Source organism: Leptonychotes weddellii, chromosome 4, assembly GCF_054177405.1.
Source record: "Leptonychotes weddellii isolate Sample4059 chromosome 4, ASM5417740v2, whole genome shotgun sequence".
NCBI lineage: Eukaryota > Metazoa > Chordata > Mammalia > Carnivora > Phocidae > Leptonychotes > Leptonychotes weddellii.
This window is the reverse complement of record NC_138372.1, coordinates 19,171,565-19,194,082: the sequence shown is the minus strand read 5'-3', so window position 1 is coordinate 19,194,082 and position 22,518 is coordinate 19,171,565. Positions and strand designations below refer to the sequence as shown.

At 57.0% G+C, this 22,518-nt stretch overlaps 1 protein-coding gene across 13 annotated transcripts in view; it reads left to right on the top strand.

The window, feature by feature from the left end:
- The window catches only part of AHDC1 (AT-hook DNA binding motif containing 1), a 63,635-nt gene extending 60,008 nt beyond the window's left edge, over nucleotides 1-3,627 (top strand). For all 13 annotated transcript variants that reach the window (XM_081817828.1, XM_031039037.2, XM_031039035.2 and 10 more), the window contains one exon: nucleotides 3,254-3,627. The gene's annotated coding sequence lies outside the window, so the exon portion shown is untranslated. The remainder of the gene's footprint in view (nucleotides 1-3,253) is intronic.
- Nucleotides 3,628-22,518: the final 18,891 nt, after the last annotated feature.

The window sequence follows — 22,518 nt, the reverse complement described above, 5'->3', positions numbered from 1 at the left end:
ACGCATCCTCTCTGCCTTCTGCTCCACTGCCTTATTTGACGTTGAGACGCCCTTCTGGAGGGCAGAGACCAGAGGGTGGAGGCGAGACTGTAGCTCATGGCCTGGCAGTTGGTGGGTGTGAATCCATGTCTGCTGGTCGCTTAAATGAATGCACGAACATGTGCTCCTTTTGGGGGGAGAGCAGCTCTCTGAGGACAGCCTGATTTATACATGACCCGCAGCACTGCGAGCGCCCGCTCAGCTACCCCTTGATGCTCCTTGAAGGGAGGATGCCCGTAGCCCCTCCTCTGACAGGCAGAGACCACTTGGCGCCAGGGCACCTCGGCCGGGCACCTCGGCCAGCGAAACCGCTGGAGCGCCAGGCCGCCGCGGAATGTGGCTCTGCGGTTGTCGATCATAGAGGCACTGAAAGGCTAAGTCTCAGGAACAATGGCTGGTGTCCCGGGCGCCGAGGGGGCGCATGTTGGCTTTGGGGATAGCGAGGTACCACACACAGGCCTCTGCCCTGGAGGAGCGGGGAAGGGAAGGAGAAGTGGCCCGGTAGCTATGGTAACAGGGTGGTCTAAGGAGGCGTCCTGGAGGGGTGCAAGCCCTGAGCGGGACCTTGCCGCCCTGCTCACCACTCTGGCATTCGGTCAGCCCGCCGTCCCGGCCCCGGCGTGTGCTGGGCGCCGCGCTCAGCAGTGGGCCGAAGAGCCAGAGTTCCTCCTGCCAAGGCCGGGTTAGGTGCCCCCTCGGTGTGCTCCCTGAGCCCCCCCCCAGGGCGTCCCTTGGCACAGCCCCCATCTCCCTGCATTGGAATTGCCTGTTCTGGGGTCTGCTTTGCTTCCCTCCGGGCTCCGAGAGCCCCTCAAGGGCAGGGGCCAGATCTGTCTCTGCCGCTTTGTCCCCAGTGCCCAGCGCAGGGCCGCCTGGCACCGCAGCCTGAGTTCTGTTTTGTGGAGTTGAACCCAGTGCGGTCAGGGTCGCTCGGGGCTACGGGCATCCTCCCTTCTCCCAGCTCAGAAACCTCTGGTGTTGATTCTGTCCCCAGCCACCCCCCCCACCATCCCGGCCACCCCCCCCCACCATCCCCGCCATCCCCCCTCACCATCCCCGCCATCCCCCAGATTCTGGCCCAGTCCCGAGAGGTGGGGAGGGCCGAGGGAGGAGGAAGGTGAGACAGGGAGGGCTGAGCAGAGGGAGAGAAAGCCTCCCTGCTGCCTGGCTGCCGGCACCGCGGGAATGGTTCTGGCAGGAGCTGCCTGCTGGGCTGAGATCACCATGGAGACCTGGCTTGGAGAGGGTCACTGGCAGTGGCGAAGGGCCGGAGGGGGCGGGGGTGACAGGGATTTGTGCAGAGGCTCCCAGCCTGCCCTGGGGCCCTTGTGGGTTTGGGGGGGAGCAAGCCGGGAAGGCTGGGGCTCGGTACAGTCCACTTGCCGAGTGGTTTGGGGCAGCCGGGGCTGAGTCACCCCCTCCCTCGTCACGCCAGCACCCTATACGTGTCACCCCAACAGAGGTTCCTTAGCGCAGCAGCTGTTGCCACCTGCAGTAGACGCCTCCCGCCCCCCAGCTACACTAGTCCTGTGCCCTACTGGGTACCCGGCCTCCGGCTCCAGCTGTTCCTGTTCATCACCCTAACTGGGGGACTGACACCCATCCCAGCAGCATCCCTGGGCCCAAGAGCTGCTGCTTTCCTACCATTCCCCTGGTTCTAATTCAGCTACACCCTAACAGGCGCACCTCTTCCCCCTCCGGCTAATACTCCATCCTCCATCACCCCCAGGAGACCTGACAGCTTAACACAGGTTCAGCCTCCACCCTTCCCCTCCCTCCTGCCTCTGCTGGCCGCCTGGGCCCATAGACGGGGATGGGCGCTGCCCCTACCTCTCAGGAGCCCACCTGGTTCCCCTGGCCCCGGGGGGGGTGGGCGGGAGGGGAGGGGGGGTAGTCCTGGCAAGTCCAGCCTCAGGACAAAAGTCTTCCCCAGGGCTGACTGCCCAGCAGACAGCAGCCGAGGCTGAGCAGAATTTAAATGTGGCCCTGTTGGGAAGGGAAGCCAAGAAAGGACAAGAGAGGAAAGGCTTTCTGTGGCCGCCTGCTTCCTGCAGGGGTCGGGGAGGGGGGGTGTTCTCCTAAGGGGTCTTAGAAGGCAGTTGTAGCACTCCCCACACCTTAATTCGGGTGGGCTGGTCACTCACCAAGTGCAGGGACAGGAGTTTCAGGGCTCTTCAAGGAGGCCAGGACTCTGAAAGCGCCAGGTTCATGACTGTGGGTCTTGAGCATAACCGAGCCCATCCCTGTCCCTCTGGGCATCTTCCCGCCATCCTCAGCCAAGCCTTGGGTTCTGGGTGGGGAGGCCTGGAGAAGGGGTACTTCAGACCTCCAGTGTCTGGTGATTGTAGGGACTGGGAACATGGAAGTTTCTGAGCCTCAGCAGCCAAACACAGATGGTACTGTGTTGGGCCATTTCCTTATTCCTTTATTCAGACAGACGTCCCAGTCACCTTGCCTCTGGAAGGAACCGAATGGCATCGGAGGGGACTGGGAAAGGGTTGGAATTAGAAGAAATGAAAGTGCACGGGTGTGCAGTTCATGCCTGTGCTGTGGTCAAGCCCTGTGCTCCCCACTGCGTCATTCCTCACAATAGCCTCGCTTGGAGGAATGACTAAACTCATTGTTATATGAGGAAACTGAGGCTTGGGGCACCTACCTGGCCCAGGCCCCAGGAAAATAATAATGATGTATAATCAGCATCATTTCTTACATTTCCTATACCAGGCTTAAGCCACCTTAAGCCACTGAATCCTCCCAACAAACCTACGGGATAGTTTGGTTATCCCCCTTTTACAGATGAGTAAACTGAGGCTCATGGAGATTCGCGGACTTGCCCAGCGTCCTGGAGCTGTCCAGGGGTGGTGCTGGCATTTGAACTCAGCTGTGTCTGACTCAAGAGCCCAAGTCCTTAACAAATTGCACTGCCTGGAACCCCAACTCCTCTCCCAGAGCCTCCTTTACCTCTCATTGAGGCAGGCCGTGGATACAAGCCTATTTTACAGATGGGGAAACTGAGTTCAGAGAAGGCGAGAAACAGTCCATTGTCTCATGAGGGGCTATTTGGAGTGTTCTGGGAGAAGGAACAATGTGGGTAGCTTCTCCCAGAATCCTGGTAGGAACTGGGTGGGGGTCCCACTCTTAGCCTCTCTGTTCTTAGAGCTCAATGTCTCTGCCTACTGCTAACTTCCGCCTCCTCTTTTGTGTTTCTCTGCAGCTTTCAGAAAACCAACGCCAAGACCCCTCCCAGCGTCCATATTGTCCTCTGGCAGGAGCGCCTGCCCCTTTGCCTCCCACCCCACCCCACCTGCCTCCCTTGCACTACCATCTCCCCCCCACCCCTCCCCGCCCATCTCCTCCACGCAGAAGCCGAAGGTGAGCCCTTTCTGCACAAAACCAGCAATTGTAAATACTTTTTAAAAATGTACAAAACTTAAAAACAAAACACAGTTTTAGAAAAAGACAAAAAAAAAGAGAGAGAGAGAGCGCGAGCGTGTGCAAGAGGTTGCGAGCGGGGCCCCGAGGTGTCCAGAGCCCCTGCAAGTATGCACTGAGAAATTTATCTACAGGTCGTTTGACAAAAATGAACAATATCCTATTTATTGTATATACTGTTTTATTATAAATCGTGGATTGTATATTGCATTCTGTAAACCTGCTGTGGTCCCGTGGTGTGCAAATTCGCATGGTGGGGGGGAGGGGGCAGAACCTCTTGCGGGAGCTTTTTTTTTTTTTTTCTCCTTTCTTTCTTATTTTTCACTCTTTTGGGTTTTCTCTTCTGTTGTTGTTGTTGTTTTCTGTTTTGGCAGGACACACCCAAAGATCCAAGTTTGTATTAAAAAGAAATGAAAAAAAGCAAAAAAAAAAAAAAAAAAAAAAACCCACCTCGTGTCTTGTGAAAGGGGGTGAGTGAGGGTGGATGGAATGGAAGAGGCATGGCTGGGTTTTGTTACCAGACACTGGCTCCCCTGAGTTGAAATACCTTCATGTGTTCTCACCTTCTGAGGTCTCCCTTCTGCCTGAGATCTGAGTCGGCTTTGCATCTGGGAACCGCGCCCCCCTCCCACATTACAGCCCAGGCCCTGGGTCTCCCCTGCCGTGATCCCCAGCCTGCTCCCTAGGGCTTTGTGGCCCCTGTCCATGCATTATGTCCCAGATCCAGGGATTCTGCCTCCTAGATCCTTGGCCTTGGTCCTGGGTCTCCCCTGATTCTGAAACCCCTATTGTGTCCCACACCCCAGGACCCCACAAGTACGGGGATGCTGGCCTCTTGGACCCCTCTTCTCCCCTCAAGTCCTAGATTTCTTTTCCTGGAGGGATCCCCATTATAAATCAGGTCTCGAGTCTCCTTGCTTCCGGACCCTCTCATTCCATCCTGGATCCCAGGTCTCTTGACTCCAGCCCCTTCCTTTACACTGTGGCACCCCAGCCTTTGGGCCCTGCAGTTCTCCTCCGGTTCAGGGACACCGGTCTTTGAGACCCTCATGCCGTCTTGGCCCAAGAACCCTTGTGGAACACCCCCTTTCCCACAAGGACTGGAGTATCTCCCATTCACCCCAGGTCCTGGATCTCCTTAGTCTCCAGGCCCCCCATTTTGCCCCAGCACACCTGACGCACCTGCATCTATCTGCCTGTGCAAATTCCGGAGTTTGATAGGCCAGTAACCCCGATATTTCTGCCTTCCCCCTTCCCCTGAACCCCAAATGCTGGGGCTGTTTTCTCCCAGCATTTGTAAACTTTTATACAAAGTTTGAGAAAACTCAATCCCGTGCCTATATCTGGTGGGCCTGGAAAGGCTAAATTGTTCCCCACTCCCTGACCTTGGGAGCTCTTGGCTGCCCTTGATCAAATAATGCCCACTTGGGGCAGCCTGGTCTTTAACACGCGGCTTTTCCCATAGATCTGCTTCATGTTAAATCTCTGCTGAATGTGGCTCTGTGTCTCCCCACTGAAGATCAGGGGGACCCCAAGGGACAGCTCCACGGGGCCCACACAGCCTTAGGAGAGTCTGAGGAACCCTCTGAGGGGGAGACACAGACCGCCAGCTTCTGGGGACCCCTATCTGAAAGAGGACATCAGAGGATTCAGGTAAAACAGTCCCCCAAAACTGAAGCCTCTGTGCTGGATGTGAGGCTTATCCACCCACCAAGCCCCCTCTCTGCATCCCCAACAACTCAGATGAAGTCACTGCCACCTCACTCCCTGGTGAGGCAAAGGCGACCACACGAAGCTCAAGGCTACAATCCAGTATGGTGCTGCACGTGGGGGCAGGGAGCAGGAAGACCCAGTAAGGGTCGGGAAGGGGGTGTTTGTTCCAGGAGGAGTAAACAGCGTGTGCAAAGGCCTGGGGGTGGGGGTGGGGGGCAGGCGGCCACCATACGTAGTTAGGTCTGTTTGGAGCAGACACTTGGTGCGGAGCGGGGAGGACTGGGAGAGGGCCCGGCGGAGGCTGGTTGAAGTAGGTGGCATGGACGGAACCAGTGCAGGAGGCAAGAGAAGCTTGTTTTCAGCCCCATGAATCGCCTGCAGGGAGAAAATAAGTGTGTTCAGCGCTGCTGAGGAAGCAGTAGAAGCTTGGGGACGCTGTCCAGGTGGGGGCAGGCTGCCGGATTGGGGGCTGCTGAGGGTGCCCAGAGGAGTTTCAGTGAGGAAAGGGGACAGGAGGGGGAATTCAGTGGAAGGGACTGGAGCTTTACTTGAAATGGGGATGGAGGGCAGTGAAAGCTTGTGTGCCCAGGAATTGGTGGGGGTTGGGAGGGACGACCCACGAAGGAAATGGGAGTTTAGGGAGGTGATTATAGCCCAGCGAGGGGGCTCATTAACTTGAAGAGGGTTTTGGAGGAGGGATGGGATTCACTGCAGAGAGTGGAGCTACAGTTTCTGGGCTGGGAGAGAGAGTTGGAGAGGGAGCTCTTGGAAAGTGAGTCTTGGGGGGGGGAGGGGCGGGCAACAAGAAAATAGGAGCTCAGGGAAGGGAGGGAGCTCAGTCTGTGGCTCAGTAAGGGGTAAGAGGGCAGAGGTGTATTTTGGAGAGCAGACTTGGGAGATCTGCCAGGACCAAGGGCCCGGCCTTCGGGATGGAAGGCTCTCTGACCCTGTCCAGGTGGGGGGGATGGGGGGGGGGCGGGTCCACCCCATTTTGATCTATTCTTTTCAGAAATTTCAGCCTTACCACAGCCACAGCCCTGCACCTGATTGCAAAAAGCATCAAGGCAATGTGGCTCCCAGATGTTTGGGTTTCACCACCATTATTAAATACTTCCCTAAAGTTTTTATTCCTCAAAACAATCCTCGAGGTAGAGAAGATACTCACCTCATTTACAGATGAGAAGACAGGTTCAGAGACCTGGAGTACGTGACTTGTCCAAGACGACATGGGAAGTGGGAAGAAGTAGTCTGACTCTGAGCGCTCAGTCTAAGAAAAAAATCCTGCTTAAAAAATTCACTCAAGAAAAAAATTCAAAGGTTAAATAAAAAACAAGAATAGGAAATAATTTCTTTAATTATGTGCCAGGTACTGTTCCAAACTATATAAAATTCATGCCATCTCCACAACAATTCTATGATAAGGCTTTATTGTAATGATTATTCTCCGGTTTCACAGACAGGAAACTCAACTCGCAGAGAGGTAATTTACAAAGACCATTCATTGTGATATCAGAGTTCAAACCCAAATCATCTGGTTTGGGAGTCTGCTCTGCTGTCCTGTTAAAAGTGAAAACCCACTCTACCCACATCCCTGGTAATAACCCACATGTCCACATTTTCAGGTCCATGCTTTGAGATCAGGGGTTCTCAGCCCAGAAGTTCGGATTTCATTGGGCTGGGCGGGGTCTGGGCAATGAGATTTTTTAAAAGCTTACCCTGGTGGTTCTAATGTACAAAGCGGAGAACCACGAATCCAGCTATTGTGCCCAGTGTTTACATACAAGCAGCCACCTGTGTGCACACACCTCTATTTAATGTGTTGTCCTAGGTGTTCAGGTGTTGGTAAGATGCTTTCTTGTGTATGTGCTGTGGTTTCCATTAGTGTTTTTCACTGCGTGGCTGTAAATTACCACGGGTTTCCTGAGTGACTGTTAGAGGCACTGTAAACACATTCATTCAACAAATATTTCTTAAGCACCTACAGGATTCCAGGCAATGGCCCAGGCACTTGGGGATGCAACAGTGAACAAAACAGATGGGGTCCCTGCCTTTGAGTGTATCCTCTTTTGGGATTGACAGATTTGGTCTTTTGTCCTTGCCTACGTGTGGCAGGGGGATAGCTGCCCTTGGAGGTTGCTGAAGGGTGAATGTCTGGCTGGGAGATCCTAGGAGGGTGAGACTTGCTGTTTGCTGTGTGCGTGGGGGGCCCTCGGGCCCTATGTGCAGATGTGTTAAGAGAAGGAGACCTAGGGCATGTTTCTGGGTTTGAATGAGTGTGGCTGACAGTGTGGCGTGTGTGTAAAGATGTGTGTGATCTGGACCTGTGAAAATGCAGACGACAGGATGAAGAGGGCGTGACGGGGGAGGGCTGTGTGCAAGGCAAGCACCAGCCCAGGACAGCACACAGATGGTGGCTCACCCATACACACACGCACACGTGCACACACGAACACACATACAGCCAGCTGCTTCAAGGAGGAAACTGGTTTCCAGTCCCAGGGCACAGACTCCCAGGGCCAGGAGAACTCTGCTCTGGGGATGTGGAGGAGGCACAGCTGGGGCTGGAAACTCGAGAGTGGGAGGAAGGGAGGGAGAGCGAAGGAGGGAGGCTGGGGAGCCACATCCTTGATCTCTGGTCTGTTTCAGCAGTTCCGGACTTGGTGCTCTGGGTCTGTGTGACTCTGGGTCTCCCTCTCTCTGATGTCCGGATATTGGCATCACTCTTTCTCTCTTCTGGGTCTTGGGCTCTGAGGCTGCTCACATGACTCTGGGTCACCCCCTCTCCAGCCTACTTGGCTCTGTGTCCCCGCTCCAAGTCTGTCTCTGTCTCCATGTCTGACTCTGTCTCCGTGTCCTTCCTTGCCCTTGCCAGGTGGGGGGGAAGGGGCCCAGTGCTCAGGGAGCAGGTGTCAACTCAGGCAGCAGGCAGTGAAGCCAAGGAGGGCACAGAGCCAGCAGCCCCTGGACACACAGCCACACTCCAGGACACTCTCGGGGCGCTCACAGATACGCACAATGACATACGTGGAGAGATGGGTTCTCGGGGACATACACACAGGTGCACAATTCAACACAGAGCGAAGCCCAGAAACACAAGGATGCCAGACAGAGGGTCACATGCAGATACCAGGGGGTGATGCACACACAAACTGACGAATACTTACTCGGGCACACACCAAAAGAATCGCAGGCACAATCGGGGCATTTTTCCAGAGAAAAACTCAGAGCCATGGGCACACAAACGACGCAAACATACACACACCTTCAGGCATGGGCAGACACACTCACTCACTGGAACACAGATGTACAAAGGCCCAGGTACACTCGCTTGCACCTCGGCTCACACCCAGAGCCGCATACATTCAGGATAGGGAGGCACATGGCACAGACAGGCGGATACCCTCCCGGACAACCAGAGGCCGGGACACGACAGGCACACGGAGGGACACGCCCAGGCCCAGGCCCAGGCGGAACCTCCTCAGGTACACACCCCCCCTCGGGGCTCCCTCGGGAGCACCTGGGGACACGCCCACAGGCGGCGGGAGCCGGGAGTGAGGAGCAGCGCGGCCCCAGCGCACCTGGCGCCCACGGCTCGCCCCCAGGCGCCCCGAGTGTGCGTGCCCGTGCGTGCGTGCCCGCCCGTGCGCGCCGCCACCTGTGGGAGGAGAGGTGCGCGCTGCGCCCGGGGCTGCCCGGCCGGCGCGGCGCGGGTGGGGGGGGGGGCGGTTGCCATGGTGCGCAGAGCGCGGCCGCATACTAATGGGGCGGCCACCGGCGCTGCCCCCTTGCCGGCCCGGCTCCCTCCTCCCGCTCCTTCAGTTCCTCGGAAGTCACCCCGGCCCGCGGCCCCGGCCGGCGACCCCCCCACACCCACTCAAAGGGCCGGAGCCCCGGGTCCCGGGACCCTGGCGTCCTCGACTTCCCTGGAGAAGGCCCAGGCCGGTGCGAAGCGGTGCGAGGGCGGAGCGAGGGCCTGGGGCGCTGCAGGGGCTGCCCGGCCTGGGCGCGGGCACCGAACGGGCACGGCAGCTGGGAGCGCAGGTGCTGCCTTGGAATGGGGGTGGCTGTCCTGGGAGGGTGGGAAATAAAGGGGAAACTTAACCCTCTTGTTGCCAGAGAGCCCATCAATGTGCCGTCCCCGGGCTAGGCTGGCGGGGGGGGGGGGTGCACAAGGACACTTGACCAATCCTAGTACAATCCACACCCCTCTCTCCATCTGCATCGCTCCAGTGTTGGCTTGACCTGCAGGGGAGGGGGGCAGCAGTTCCCATCACTTCAGTTCTGCCTGTAGTCTGACTGGTGATGTGGTGGTGGTGTGCGCTGAGGACTGAGGGGAGGGGGCAGTGGCACTGGAATGGTTAACACCCCCCCATACCTCCATCCCAGTCCCAGAGTCCCCCTTTCATACAGCCTTGACCCCCCACCCCCCTTAGCCCCGCTGTTTTAATTGGCATGGAGGGGCACGGCGGTACCTTGGGGTGGTGGGGGGGGAGAGCCAGCAGAGGGTTTGCAGGTAGAGACAGTGGGAGGGGGGCCTAATGGGGGGGGAAGCCAGGCGGTTGCCTAGCAACCCCACAGCTGTCTGTTGACCTAGAAGAAGCTGCGCTGTCTTGACACAGCTGGTGTTTACATGTAACCGAGGCTCTGGCTTAGCGCTTGCTTGGAGGAAAGCTGAGGCAGGGCCCTCGTGGCAGCCTGGTCCCGGCCCCCGGCTGTGGTGGGCTCCGTGCCTGCCTGCCCTCTTTGCTTCGGCTCCCACCTCAAGTCCAACGGGGAGAGAGTGGGAAGGCAGATCTCAGAGCTGGAGGCTTTGGAGCTGGGGAAAGTTGATGGACACACACACACACACACACACACAACCACATACACACACACACACACTCAACCTGAGGCCTTTAACACAGAAATGGTGGGAGACTAAGAAAGGGTTGGGGGAGGGGGGTGCCCAGTTTGTGCACAGATTTCAACCCACACAGAGAACACCAACATTCACAGGGACACATGAACATAGAGACCCACAAAATCAAACTGACTTAGGCACACACACACACACACACACACAATGTAGGCACAGAGATGCCCATTGACATGATGACATCCAGACAGACACACAAACACACAGTAACACAGTAATCAAGTGATTGAAACCGAGACACACATCTTGATCAAGAGGATGACCGGCACTGACCATCTGACAGGGACACGCTCAAACACGACAGATATACAGAACCCCCCACGTGTTAACACCAGCAACTCTCACACGAACACAGTTATCCCAGCTAGAGTTTGCAGGTCTACGTTAGGACCCACAGACAGAGTCACCCACATGCACACAAAGAAACCCACAACTCCCCAAACCTTTATTGACTGCCCAAAGCACCCGCTGACAGAGGCAAAGACACACCCAGGAGCCCGACATGTGAAGCGGCGCAGGTCCCTGACAGACCACAGGCCCTGACATGTTCCCCCCCCCCGCCCCCGGCTCCCACACAAATACCTGCAGCACAAACACATGCCGGCCCAGGGTGTGGGCAGAGCGGACACTCCTCCCGGCCCAGAGCCCCAAGCATCAGCGGCTGTGCCTTGGGGTCAGAGAGCCCTAGTGGCCCCAGGACCAGAGCCAGATGAGCCCGTATGTCCTGTGCCGTACCCGTGAGCCTGAGCTCTAGGGAGAAAACCACCAGCTCTTTTCCTGGGAGCCCCCAGACAGAGGGAAATGACAGTGCTCCCCCCCGCAGGAGCCCCTGTCCGAAGCTCTGTCCTCTGGAATCCCTGGACAAAAGAGGCACTGTCCTGCTCAGATGAGCCCCAGTCTGATGGAGGCCATCTCTCCCTCCCAGGCAGCTCTGGACACCACAGACGGACACACACACACACACACACACACACACACACACACACACACGAGCATGTGGCAGCTCCTGGGGGGTTCTCGAGGGCTTCCTGACAGAGGTGAGCCTGGGACCTGACTTTGGAGCCCAGGAAGCAGTGGGGGAGGGTGCGTGCTGAGGAGAGACCCCGCCCCTTGCCCAGCAGCTCCTCCTCCCCCGCCAGGGCCCAAGGGGCCTGCCGGGGCCCCACAGCCCCACAGCCCCAGCAGCCCAAGCAGTGAGCAGAGGAGGAGAGTGGATATTTTTAGCTTCTCTGCCACTGACATTTCGCAGCAGGCGACCTGGGGTGAAGCTGAGTGAGTGCTGAAGGCTGGGAGCAGCCGACAGCGCCTTCCCACCCCCGTGCACACGCACACACAACTGTGCACGCACACAGCCCCGTCCCTCAACACCCCAGTGCTCACATGAGGGGCACAGCTTCAGGCCCACAGTCACACGCCTAGACACACACATGTGCACCTGTGCACACACTTGGTTCACATGCCGCTTACACCTCAGACCTCACACACCTGGACACAACATGTATGCATTCACACACCCAGATACACACACAGTTCATACCTAGGACACACTTCCCACTCAGCCAAGTGTGCACACCTCCTTTGTCATTCATTCAAGAAGTGAGATCCGGTGACGACCGTGCGTTGGCACTATTCTAAACACTAGGGATACTGTGAGCGGATTTGACAAAAATTCTCCAGCCCTCACAGAGTTTATGTTATGTTCCAGTGAGGCAAGTGGGAAGTTTGACAATAAACAAAAAATAAATAAGCGAAGTATTGCTTCAAGAACCACACATATAACCCAATCCCCCAAAATATACAACCACACACATGAGCAGCTCCCTAACATTCACCCCCCCACAAATACACACAACCGCACACACAACCTGTAGCCAAGAGTCACACAGACAACTCCACAGACGTCCCTCACAACAGTCACCAACATGCACACGCTGCCACACGCATCCGCAGTTACATGCTTCACATATAAATACTCACGCCACTCAAACACATGACACACGGGCACAAATCGAGCCACACACACGCTGCACAGAGCTGGACGCTTTCCTTACCCACACACGCAGAACACAGCCTCCCCGGAGCTCGTAGGTGCAGGATCACACAACCCTGCCCCTCCACACACACACACACACACACACGTGCACACGACCATTCCCTCAGGTAAAATTTCTCCCTCTGCCTGTCACAAACATACACGTACACACATTCCCACGATCCTGCCCCGACCCGGTGAAGTCCAGGTCTGTCTGCCACACGTTCACAGGTATGCACACAGACTCCTAGCACACTCACAACTTCAAACATACCCAACTCCCATGCTCTAAAGAGGCCACGTACCCTCAGTCAATACATACCCATTCTCCCACCTACAGCCCCTCCCTCACTTCTCATGAGGCGAGTATGGTCACTGCACATCATACACGCACCCAGAACAGCCCCAAGATTCCGATCCTGCTGTCTCCAGGCCAGCCCCCAAGGGGCAGGACTCCCTCCGAGCTCACCGTTTGCCCCTGGTGCCCAGGCTAGAGGTGGAGGCAAGGAGAGTGGATGCTTCTCAGATCTCCCGCCAGCGTCCTCCTTCCACCTCTCTCCCCTCCTTCCTCTCTTCTTGAGTTTCTTTCCTTCTATTTCTCCATCTCCCCATCCCACTTCCCCAGTAACCCTTGGCCCAAAACCAAATTCTCTTCTCTTCCAGGTTCTGCTGCCCTAGAGGAAAAAAAAAAACAAAAAAACAAGAGTCATTGTCAAATTCTGAAGTCTTGAGAGGGAGAAAGAGATAGATGCGCCAAGGGAGGAAATGGTAGGACTGACTGGCCCATAGGCCAGCATGCGCAGCTGGGAGAAGCAGCCCTGTGTTCCTGGCTCTGCTGTGTTACCCTGGATCAATTGCTGTCCCTCTCTGGTCTCCCTTCTGCCTCTGTACAAAGAGGGAGTTGCAGGGGATGATTTCTAAGGCAATGAGATTCTCAGAGACACTGCAGTGGTTGTATAAACAGGGAGAAGGCCTGGAGCCTTGGGAGTCTGATTAGAGCAAGGAGAGCCCCCTCCTCAGAGGCTCCCCAACCAGAGCAGCCTCCTCCCCCTGCTGGGCCTGGGTTCTGAGGCCAACAGCACCCCTCTGCCCCCCAACACATACAAACACATGTGCTCCCCTCAACCCGTCGCCATGTCCTCTGCCCTCTCTGGACCTTTGGCATCCGGGCTTGTGTATTTGGGGCTCACATTTGGGCTCTGTGCCGGTGAGCCAGTCTATGTGTGCACTGTCTGTCTGTCTGTCTGGTTGCCAGCAACCTTCAGGCGCCAGGAGGGGAGGCAGCAGTCGGGGAGGTGGGGGTGGGGAAGGAGGTAGCGTTGACAAGTTCCAATGTCTGGCTTTCCCTCCTGGAAACCCCGAGCTGGGGCTGGCCCCCCCTTCCCTTCCTGTCTCTCTCACTCAAGCACGTCCCTTCTAAGAGCCCCTCTCTGCAGACACCCCCAGTGGAACCAAGCCCAGATCTGCTGCCAAGAAGGCCGACATTTCTTAGACTTGCCACGTTAAAGGGGCCTGCACAGGCACGCACTCAAATCCCCCCTCCGTGTCCTCCTCCCGTGCACATGCAGGCGGCCCGAAACACACAAAGACGCGGTTGGGGACAGAGGCCACCTGCGCACACAGGAAGCAGCTCGTGGAGCGCATCGGACCCCGGGCTCCCAGACAAGCGCAGGCACAGCCGCGTCCTCCCCCGCCTCCCCCCACGCGGCTCACCACCGACTCCGAAGCACGCACGGGCCCCAGCACACGGTGCTCACAGACACGCACGAACACAGTCACACACGGGGCCTTGTTGTGCGGCCGAGCCAGCGCAAACCCACAGCGCACTGTCTCCCCGCGCGTCCCCGCCGCCGTCCCCGCCGCCACCGCCACCCGGGGCAGACGCAGCGCGGAGACACAACGCCGGTGTCCGGTACACACGGCCGAGCGCGTCGGTCCCGCGCCACAGTGGTCCCCTGCCTCGCCGTGGGTAAGCGCGCTGATGAGGGCTGCGGGGCCCAGAGGCCCGGTGGGTCCACACCGGGGACCTCTGGACACACGCACACGCTCACGACTACGTGCAGCACTCCTCTGTGCACGCACAACCACTGTCCCTTGAGCTTCAGCTCACAGTTGCACCATCATCCTCTTGCGCACAACAGATTCACGGGGGCCCCAAACACACCCAGACAGGACACGCGTGAACTCAGGCACGCGTGCTGACCCTTCAGTGCACGCACAGATTCCTTGTCACCGACAGTTGGCTTCCACGTGCACACAGCGCTAGACACAGCATCTCTCGGAACACGGGCCTGTGTTCAAACCCAGAACACATGCAGCTTCTCGTGCTTACCCGGACACACGGTGAGCCCCGGTGTGCGCACGAGCCAGCACAAACACACGCGGCAGCGTCTGTGCACACGGACACAGACACAGACTCACAAATCGCCCCCACGGGCTCTTCTCTGCATACGAAAGTGTGCACGCTCCCCCGGACAGACCCAACTCTCTGAACCTCACACACAGACCCTCCAGCCCTCGGGCCCCCCACCCCAGGCTCCTGACTCCCTCCCTTGGCTGGTGAGGGTGGAGAAGGACTGGGAAGGCTGGGGGCTGGCTCAGGCCTTGTTCCCTCCCTCCGCCGGCTGGCTCGCTCCCTCCTGTCTGGCAGAGTCAGCCAACCCAGCCCCGGCTCCAGCAGCCCTGGCTGTTCTGGGCAGACTCTCGGCGGGTTGGTCTCGGCTGATGCCGCATCAGCAGCAGCAGGGGCGAGAAGGGTGCAGGCGGCTGCCAACGTGGCAGACGGCGGGCAGGGCGGCAGGAAGGAAGCTGGGCCTGTTCTGCGCCCACTCACTGGGGGAGACAAAACCAAGGGGGCTGGATGAGCAAGCAATGCAGCCGGGCAGGGGGACCTTGTGCCCAGCCTGGGCTCTGGGCCCACACTGGCCCCGGACTCAGGACTCACTGGGTGACCTTGGGCAACCTGCTCCCCCTCTCTGGTCCTGTCTCCTCCTTCAGTCAACAGTCTGGACCGGACACTTCTTTCATCTCCCAAACCTTGTATCCAGTTCAGCACAGGGAGCTCACAGGAGGGAGATGGGAGTTCACTCTGTGGCCTCAGGCGGGTCCCTTCCCCTCCCCCCTCTCGGAAACTCAGCCTTTCAGTCCAACAGTAAGAATTCCTGACATCTGTACACCTGTCACTGTTGACAAACCATTTCCATCCTACAAAGGTAGCACCGTTCTACAGATAAGAAACCTAAGGCCCAGAGACGTCGAATGAGGCACCCGAGACCACCCAGCAAGGGACAGGCAGAGCTGGCCCGGGAGCTCGCCTTAGGAGTTTGCCTCTAGAAACAATGCTGCTCCCATCTTTCAGTCACCCCACGCCCCCACCGGTATCTGGGCTGGCCCCCCCGAGGCCCCCCGCCGCCCAGCCCTGGGCCCCACCAGAGCCACCTGGTTCTGCCCTGGGGAGTGAGGGTTCAAAGGCCAGACAGGCCTCCTACCAGCATTCCGGCTGCCACTGGGAACACAGCTGTCAGCAGGGCCAAGCGAGCCAAGAGCCGCCTCCCAAGCAGACCCACAGAACTGGTACATTGTCAACTCCAAAACGGGGCTGCTGTGGGATCCTGGGCAAGCCACAGTCCTCTCTGGGCCCTAGTCTCTTCATCTGGCCGCAGTCGATTGGACTAGATGAGCTCCAAGGGCCCTTTCAGCTTGGACAGTTGCCTAGGGAGGGACCAAGGAGAAACACGGTGGGGAGAGGCAGCTGTACCGAGGTCCCCGGGAGGCCATGGGGGTGCCTCAGGTGTCTGGACCCAAGGATCTGGCCTCTGCCACACTTGTAGGCTGGGGTCACATCTGGGTCCTCTCTGAAGTCCCACTCGGAGAGCGTTTGCAAGATGGATGCATGGATGGACAGACAAGTGGACAAACAAAGGTATGAAGGACAGAAGGAACAGAGGCCCTCGCCAGTGTTCTAGGGGGCGTAGCACCCCCTGAGGAGGAAAGAGGACAAAAGACAGAGGGAGGCTCTCCTCCTACCTACCTCCTTTGTTTATTCCACAAACCTCTCTAGAAGGTCACTCTGCCCCACCCTACAGGGCAGTCTGTGGGGAAGACAAATCTGGGGCAGTTAGAGGAGGGTGGTGAAGGCTAGGGATCAGTCCTGAGGCCTGTGGAGGAGGCTCCCAGCTCATCTGTGAGGGTGAAGAAAGGGCTCTGGGAGGAGTCGAGGTATTGAGCCCAGGCTTCCGGGAGAAGTCGGAGTAAGCCTGGGGAAGTGCACGTGCTCGAACATGCGTCTGCGTGGGGGCGATTACCATCCCATTTTGCGGATGGGGAAATCAATTGTCAAAAGTAGAGGGACAGAGCCAGGCGTACATCCAGCCCTGCCCGACTGCAAAGCCAGTGTTTTTTGTGCTATGCCACGCTGCCTCCCGAAGGAGTGAATTGCTAATGGTGGCATTGCAGATTTCAGATGTAGTGACAGCAAACTAGGGAAGAGGTTCTGGACAGATGGTTTCCAATCGGGTCCCTGCCTCGGGCTAGCAGAGCAGAGGGTTGTCAGGGCAAGCGAAGCGCCCTCCCCTCCATTCCTCTTGTGTGTGGGATGCAAGCAGGTCCCTCCCCACACACTCTCCTCACCATCCCCCTCCAGCCCTTTGGCCCTGCCTGGGTGACCTGCATGAGCTCAGCTTCCCAGCAGCCCTGCGGAGGAGTCAGCCAGGGCTCTGCCCTCTCACTGCTTGGCACTGCCAAGGGAGGTGGGGCCGGGGAGGGGAGGGGTGGGGGGGGAGCTTCCCCGCCACCAGACCTCTGGTCCTATCCCCCAACTCAGGCGGCCCTGGGGTTTGCTGCAGAGGCCCAGGCTGGGACAGGTGGTACGGGGCTGGGACACGCTGGTCAGGCCTGTCCCCGTTGCTGCAGCCTTGTTGAGCTGCCATTAACAAGTGGCCGGAGGTTGCCGTGTCTCCATGGAGACCAGACAGTCAGTGCGGCTCCGGGGTGAGGGCCGTGATTAGTGAGTGTCAGCTTTGCCAGCTCGGCTCTTCCCACCGCCCGCTGCTGGGCTCAGAGACAACAGGCCTGGCCCGGGGAGGGGGGGGGGGGCACTCCCAAGCCCGGGCCCAGGTGCTGTGTCTTTGTCTCCCCCAGTGGCTCCTCAATTCCCCCTGCCTTCCCTCCCAATCAATCTTCCACACAGCCCCCAGGGGGGAGCCTTCTAAAACACAAGCTGAATCCTGACATGGCCTTCCTGAAGAACTTTCCATGGCTCCCCAGTCCCTCGAGGCCAAGAGTCAAATTCCTTATTGTGGCATTCAAGGCCTTCACTCATTCATTTCTTCATTCGTTCACTCATTCATACAACAAATCTGTTTCTGCGCATCTACTGTGGGCCAGGGAGACTGCCAGGTATACATGGTCAGTAACACCAGCAAGATCCCTGCCATCCCGAAACTTCCAATCTAGGGAGGAAGATACACTATAGACAAAATCCAAATCAATAGATACCTGATTACAATCATGGCAAGGACTGGGAGGAAATGGGAGAGGATGTGTTGGCAGAGATTAATTTATAGGGGGCCGGCCTACCTAAGGTGGTCAGCGTAGCTTCCCTGAGAGGGCAGCAGACATTGACGGTGATCCACCAGTGGGGAGACAGGGAGGAAGAGCTTTCCAGGGAAGAGCCTGGGCCAGGGCCCCAGTCTCTTGCCCTGGCCTGCTCCTCCCCCTTCTCCCCCCACACCCATGTTCCCCCCCCTTTTTTTTTTTTAAGATTATTATTTATTTATCTGAGAGAGAGAGAGAGAGAGAGAGAGTATGAGTGGGGTGGGGAGGAGCAGAGGGAGAGGGAGAAGCAGACTCCCTGCTGAACAGGGAGCCCGATGCGGTGTTCTATCCCAGGACCCCGGGATCATGACCTGAGCTGAAGGCAGACACTTAACCACTTAACCGACTGAGCCACCCAGGGGCCCCCTACCCATGTTTCCTATCTTGGTTAAAGCATCAGGCTTATTCAAGGGAGAGACCTGTGAGTTATGGGAAACTCTTTCTCCCCAACCCTCACCCCCGCCCCCACCATGCTCACCTCTCATCAATCCCCTGTCCTGTCAATTCTACCACGTACCACCGTCTTCTCTCTCCTCATTGCTACTTCGGACCCTATCATTTTCACCCCAATCACACCTGCCCCCTAAGGAAGCCCATCCATTCCCTCACTAGTTCCTCCGTCCATCTGATCATGCACTGAGCGCCCCCTATGTGCTGGGTGCTAGGCTGGGCCTTGTGCACGCACCCGTAAGCAGGACCACACAGTCTCTGAGTCTAGTGCAGGAGACGGGCAAGTCCACAGGAGGAGTAGGAGGACCTAATCTGGAACAGGGGTGCCTAGGAGAGCTTTCCAAGAGAAAGTGTGGCTAAACGGAGACCTGAGGGAGGGTGAGGAATTTGCCGCAGAAAGAGAGGGGGAAGGTATCCCACGCGGAGGAAAGAGCATGTGGGCAGGCCACGTGGGCAGGGAAAAGTAAAAGAGTCAGAGTCTCATCTGCAGGCTGCTGGGGGCCACTGGGGGGCTTTAACCATGGGGGCGCACCCTCAGATCTGCTCCCCGGCATCCATTTCACTCCACACTTTAGCTAGAATCATCTTTCTACAATTGGCACAACCGTGTCCCTTCCCAGCTCTTAAAATTGTGCTCTGTCCCCAGTCTTTTAAAGTCCAAACCCTGGGCAGCAAGTCACTGGGGAGGCCCTTGAAACCGCCTTGTCAGCCTCATTTCCTATCGCTCCTCCTCCAGCCAGACTCTGCTCAGCCACACCCGAACAGGTCACATCCTTTCATGGCTCCGGGCCTTTGTCCCTGTGGTGCTCGCCTCCCCCACTTCTCCAGGTGAAGTCTTGGCGCTTCTGGGCCCAACACAGATGGGCCTCCTCCAAAAAACCTCTCCTAACCCCTGTCCCCAACCAGAGTAAGTTTCTCCTCTATGCCCCCATTACACTTAATTACAGAGAGCTAAGATTCAGTGGATGCTTTTTCCTCTCTGCTAGGCTTTATAGAAGTATTTCATGTTCATGATATTCTTTACAAAAGTATCTTCATTATTTGTTAAGATTTTATTTATTTATTTGACAGAGAGAGAGAGACAGCGAGAGAGGGAACACAAGCAGGGGGAGTGGGAGAGGGAGAAGCAGGCTTCCCGCCGAGCAGGGAGCCCGATGCAGGGCTCGATCCCAGGACCCTGGGACCATGACCTGAGCCGAAGGCAGACGTTTAACAACTGAGCCACCCAGGCGCCTCTCTTTATGAAAGTATCTTATCATCAGCCCCATTTTACTCGTGTGAACTGGGGCTCAGAAACTTGAAGGGACTAACCTAGTTTCCAAAGGTACCAAGCAACAGAGCAGGGACTCAACCCCAGGCGGCTGGCTGCCACAGCTCGTGCTTAATCCCTAGGCCACCTCACCCTCTAATAAGGTTTTCTAGCAGTGTATGTGCTTCCCTTAGCAGACTAGCAGCACTTGGAGGTCAGCGTCCAAAGTCCAATTCATCTAGGCTCCCCAGGGTCCAGCATATGGCCCCACATAGAGGAGCGGGTACAAATGTGTGTAGAGTGAATAAATAACTTTAGCTAGAAGGCTACTAGAGGGTTGTGCTCTGGGCTCACAGACAGCTTTCTTTCCTTTTTTTTTTTAAAGATTTATTTACTGGGGCGCTTGGGTGGCTCAGTCGTTAAGCGTCTGCCTTCAGCTCCCGTCATGATCCTGGGGTCCTGGGATCTAGCCCCGCATTGGGCTCCCTGCTCTGCGGGAAGCCTGCTTCTCCCTCTCCCTCTGACCCTGCTTGTGTTCCCTCTCTCGCTGTCTCTCTCTGTCAAATAAATAAATAAAATCTTAAAAAAAAAAAAAGGTTAAAAAAAGATTTATTTATTTATTTTGGAGAGAGAGAAAGGACAGTGGGGGAGGGACAGAGGAAGAGGGAGAGAATCTCAAGCAGATTCCCTGCTGAGATCATGACCCAAGCCAAAACCAAGAGTCAGACATTCAACCCACTGAGCCACCAGGCTCCCCCACAGACAGCTTTCTGAGGGTGGATTAAACCCTCCCATCCTGAGTGGGTCTGGTCATCATTCTGGGACAGACACCATGCCCAGTCCAGCACCTAGCTCCTGGCCCAAAGCCAACAAGGGTCTGCTGGTGGCCTTGGGATTCCCATTCCTTAGTGAGCAGCCCCTTCGGAATCAGACAGATCCAGCTCTGAATCGCAGCTCTGCCCTTACGTATAGCTGTGTTACCCCAAACAAATGACTTTACCTCTCTGAGTCTCTGTTCCTTCATCCTCAAAATGGGCTCAGTAGTGCCTGCTTTTAAGTGTTGGTTGTGGGGGCGCCTGGGTGGCTCAGTTGGTTAAGCAACTGCCTTCGGCTCAGGTCATGATCCTGGAGTCCGGGGATCGAGTCCCGCATCGGGCTCCCTGCTCAGCAGGGAGTCTGCTTCTCCCTCTGACCCTCCTCCCTCTCATGCTCTCTGTCTCTCATTCTCTCTCTCTCGCAAATAAATAAAATCTTAAAAAAAAAAAAAAAAGGGTTGGTTGTGAAGATAATGAACGGCAGCCATTCTTACTATTCCCCACGTGTCTACTACGTGCTGTATTGGGCTTTGTCGTTTATTCTGGAGTAGTGTGACCCTTAAGCCAGGCAACCAGGGAGGCAGGAGCCGCTGCATTTCAGAGAGCCCACTCTGGCCCTCTTCTGCTGTGCCCTTCCCCGTGGAGCGAGGGGTTAGAGAGGCCAAGAGGCCACACCCACCTCTACCCACTTCTAGACCATCTCTGGGTTCCCAGGTCCTATAATTCCTTGAGCTAGCTTCCCGGGGCCTGGATGGGTCCTTGCCTAATCCAAACCTCACTGCCAGGGTAGATTTCCAGGCCTGAGGGGTGGCCGAGGAACAGCTAGTTGCTGGGAATGGGTGAATAGACCTTGAACTTGCTGGGGGTGGGGCATGGAGGGGATGGGAGAGAAGAAGATGGGAGAGAGGAAGTCCCTTATGGGTCTCATAAGGGACCAGCTTGCCCTTACTGATCTTTACAAATGCCCCAAGAGGAAGGAATTATTAGTGCCATTTTAGAGAAGAAGAAACTGAGGCCCAGACTGGAGGAATGACTCCAAAGCCTATTCATTTTCTTGCCTCTGAGGCAGCATGCTTTACGTCTCTCATCTCATTTCATCCTCACGACAACCCTCTGACAAAGCAATATTGGCATCCCACGTTCCAGATGAGGAAACCGAGGCACAGAAGGGTTAAGGGACTTGTCTGGGGTCACACAGCTCATAGTGGCAGAGCTGGGAGTTGAATCTTGGCAGTCCTGCTCTTAACTTTAAGCTCTGCTATCTATTACCATTACCAGAGTTATAATTCTGTTCCTTAACTTGGCTGGCAACCACTCTGCCTCAGTCAACTGTCTGAGCAATGGGAGACGGTAAAAATGCACCCCCCGCCCCAACCCAAGGCTATAAAGCCAGGAAGAGTCAGAAATGTGATCCAGGCTGAAGGAGGGCCATGTGGCAGTTGCTGGGGGAGTGGGGCTTACCTCCGTTCCTCACCCCCTGCCCTGCAGGCCCAGGAGAGCTGGGCAGGGCCCTGGGGGGCCGCTCAGAGAGAGGCCCCTCTGGCTTGGGCTCATGACTGTGCCCTCCCTCCCAACCTGTGGCCTGAGAAGATGGTGCTTTCTCATGGCCAGAGGCAGAGGCGTCAGCTCCCCCCTTCCTCTCCAAGGCCCAGCTGTGGGGCAGCCTCCCAAGCTCCCACCAGCCCCGCCTCTTCTACTCCCTGGCCAAGTTGCTGCTCTGTGGTCACCTGGACCCAATTTCCTCCTTCCTGCCTCCTCCCATCTCTGGGAAGCACCCCTGGGCTGCCCTGCCAATTTCCAAAGTCTTCTCCCCCAGGAAGCCTTCTCTGTCCTCCCCCCACCCCCACCCCCAGGTCTCCTACCCCTCCTTGGAACAAGCCAGCTCCTCTCCCTTCAGCCCCACACATAGAGAATCATTTGGACCATCAGCCCATTTTCCATTTGGTTCCTGGCTGAACATTGGGTCCCCCTGGCCAGACTGCGAGTTCTCTTCCCCAAGGCAGTTATCGCATCGTGGGCTCCACGTCCCCACCCCCCACCCCCCACCCCCCAGTGCCAGGTAGGGAGGAACCCAGAGCCCGAGTGGCCCATGCTCTAGGAACTGAACCTTGGTGCTCAGAGGCCGAAGCCAGCATCATTGTTAAGCTTTTGAGATCTAAGCACCCCTCCTTTAGGTGAAGAAACCCTGAAGGTGCAGGGCGGAGAAGGGACTTGCCCAAGGTCACCCAGAGGCCAGGCCAGTACTCAAACCCAGGTCCTCTGGTTCGCAGGTACAGAT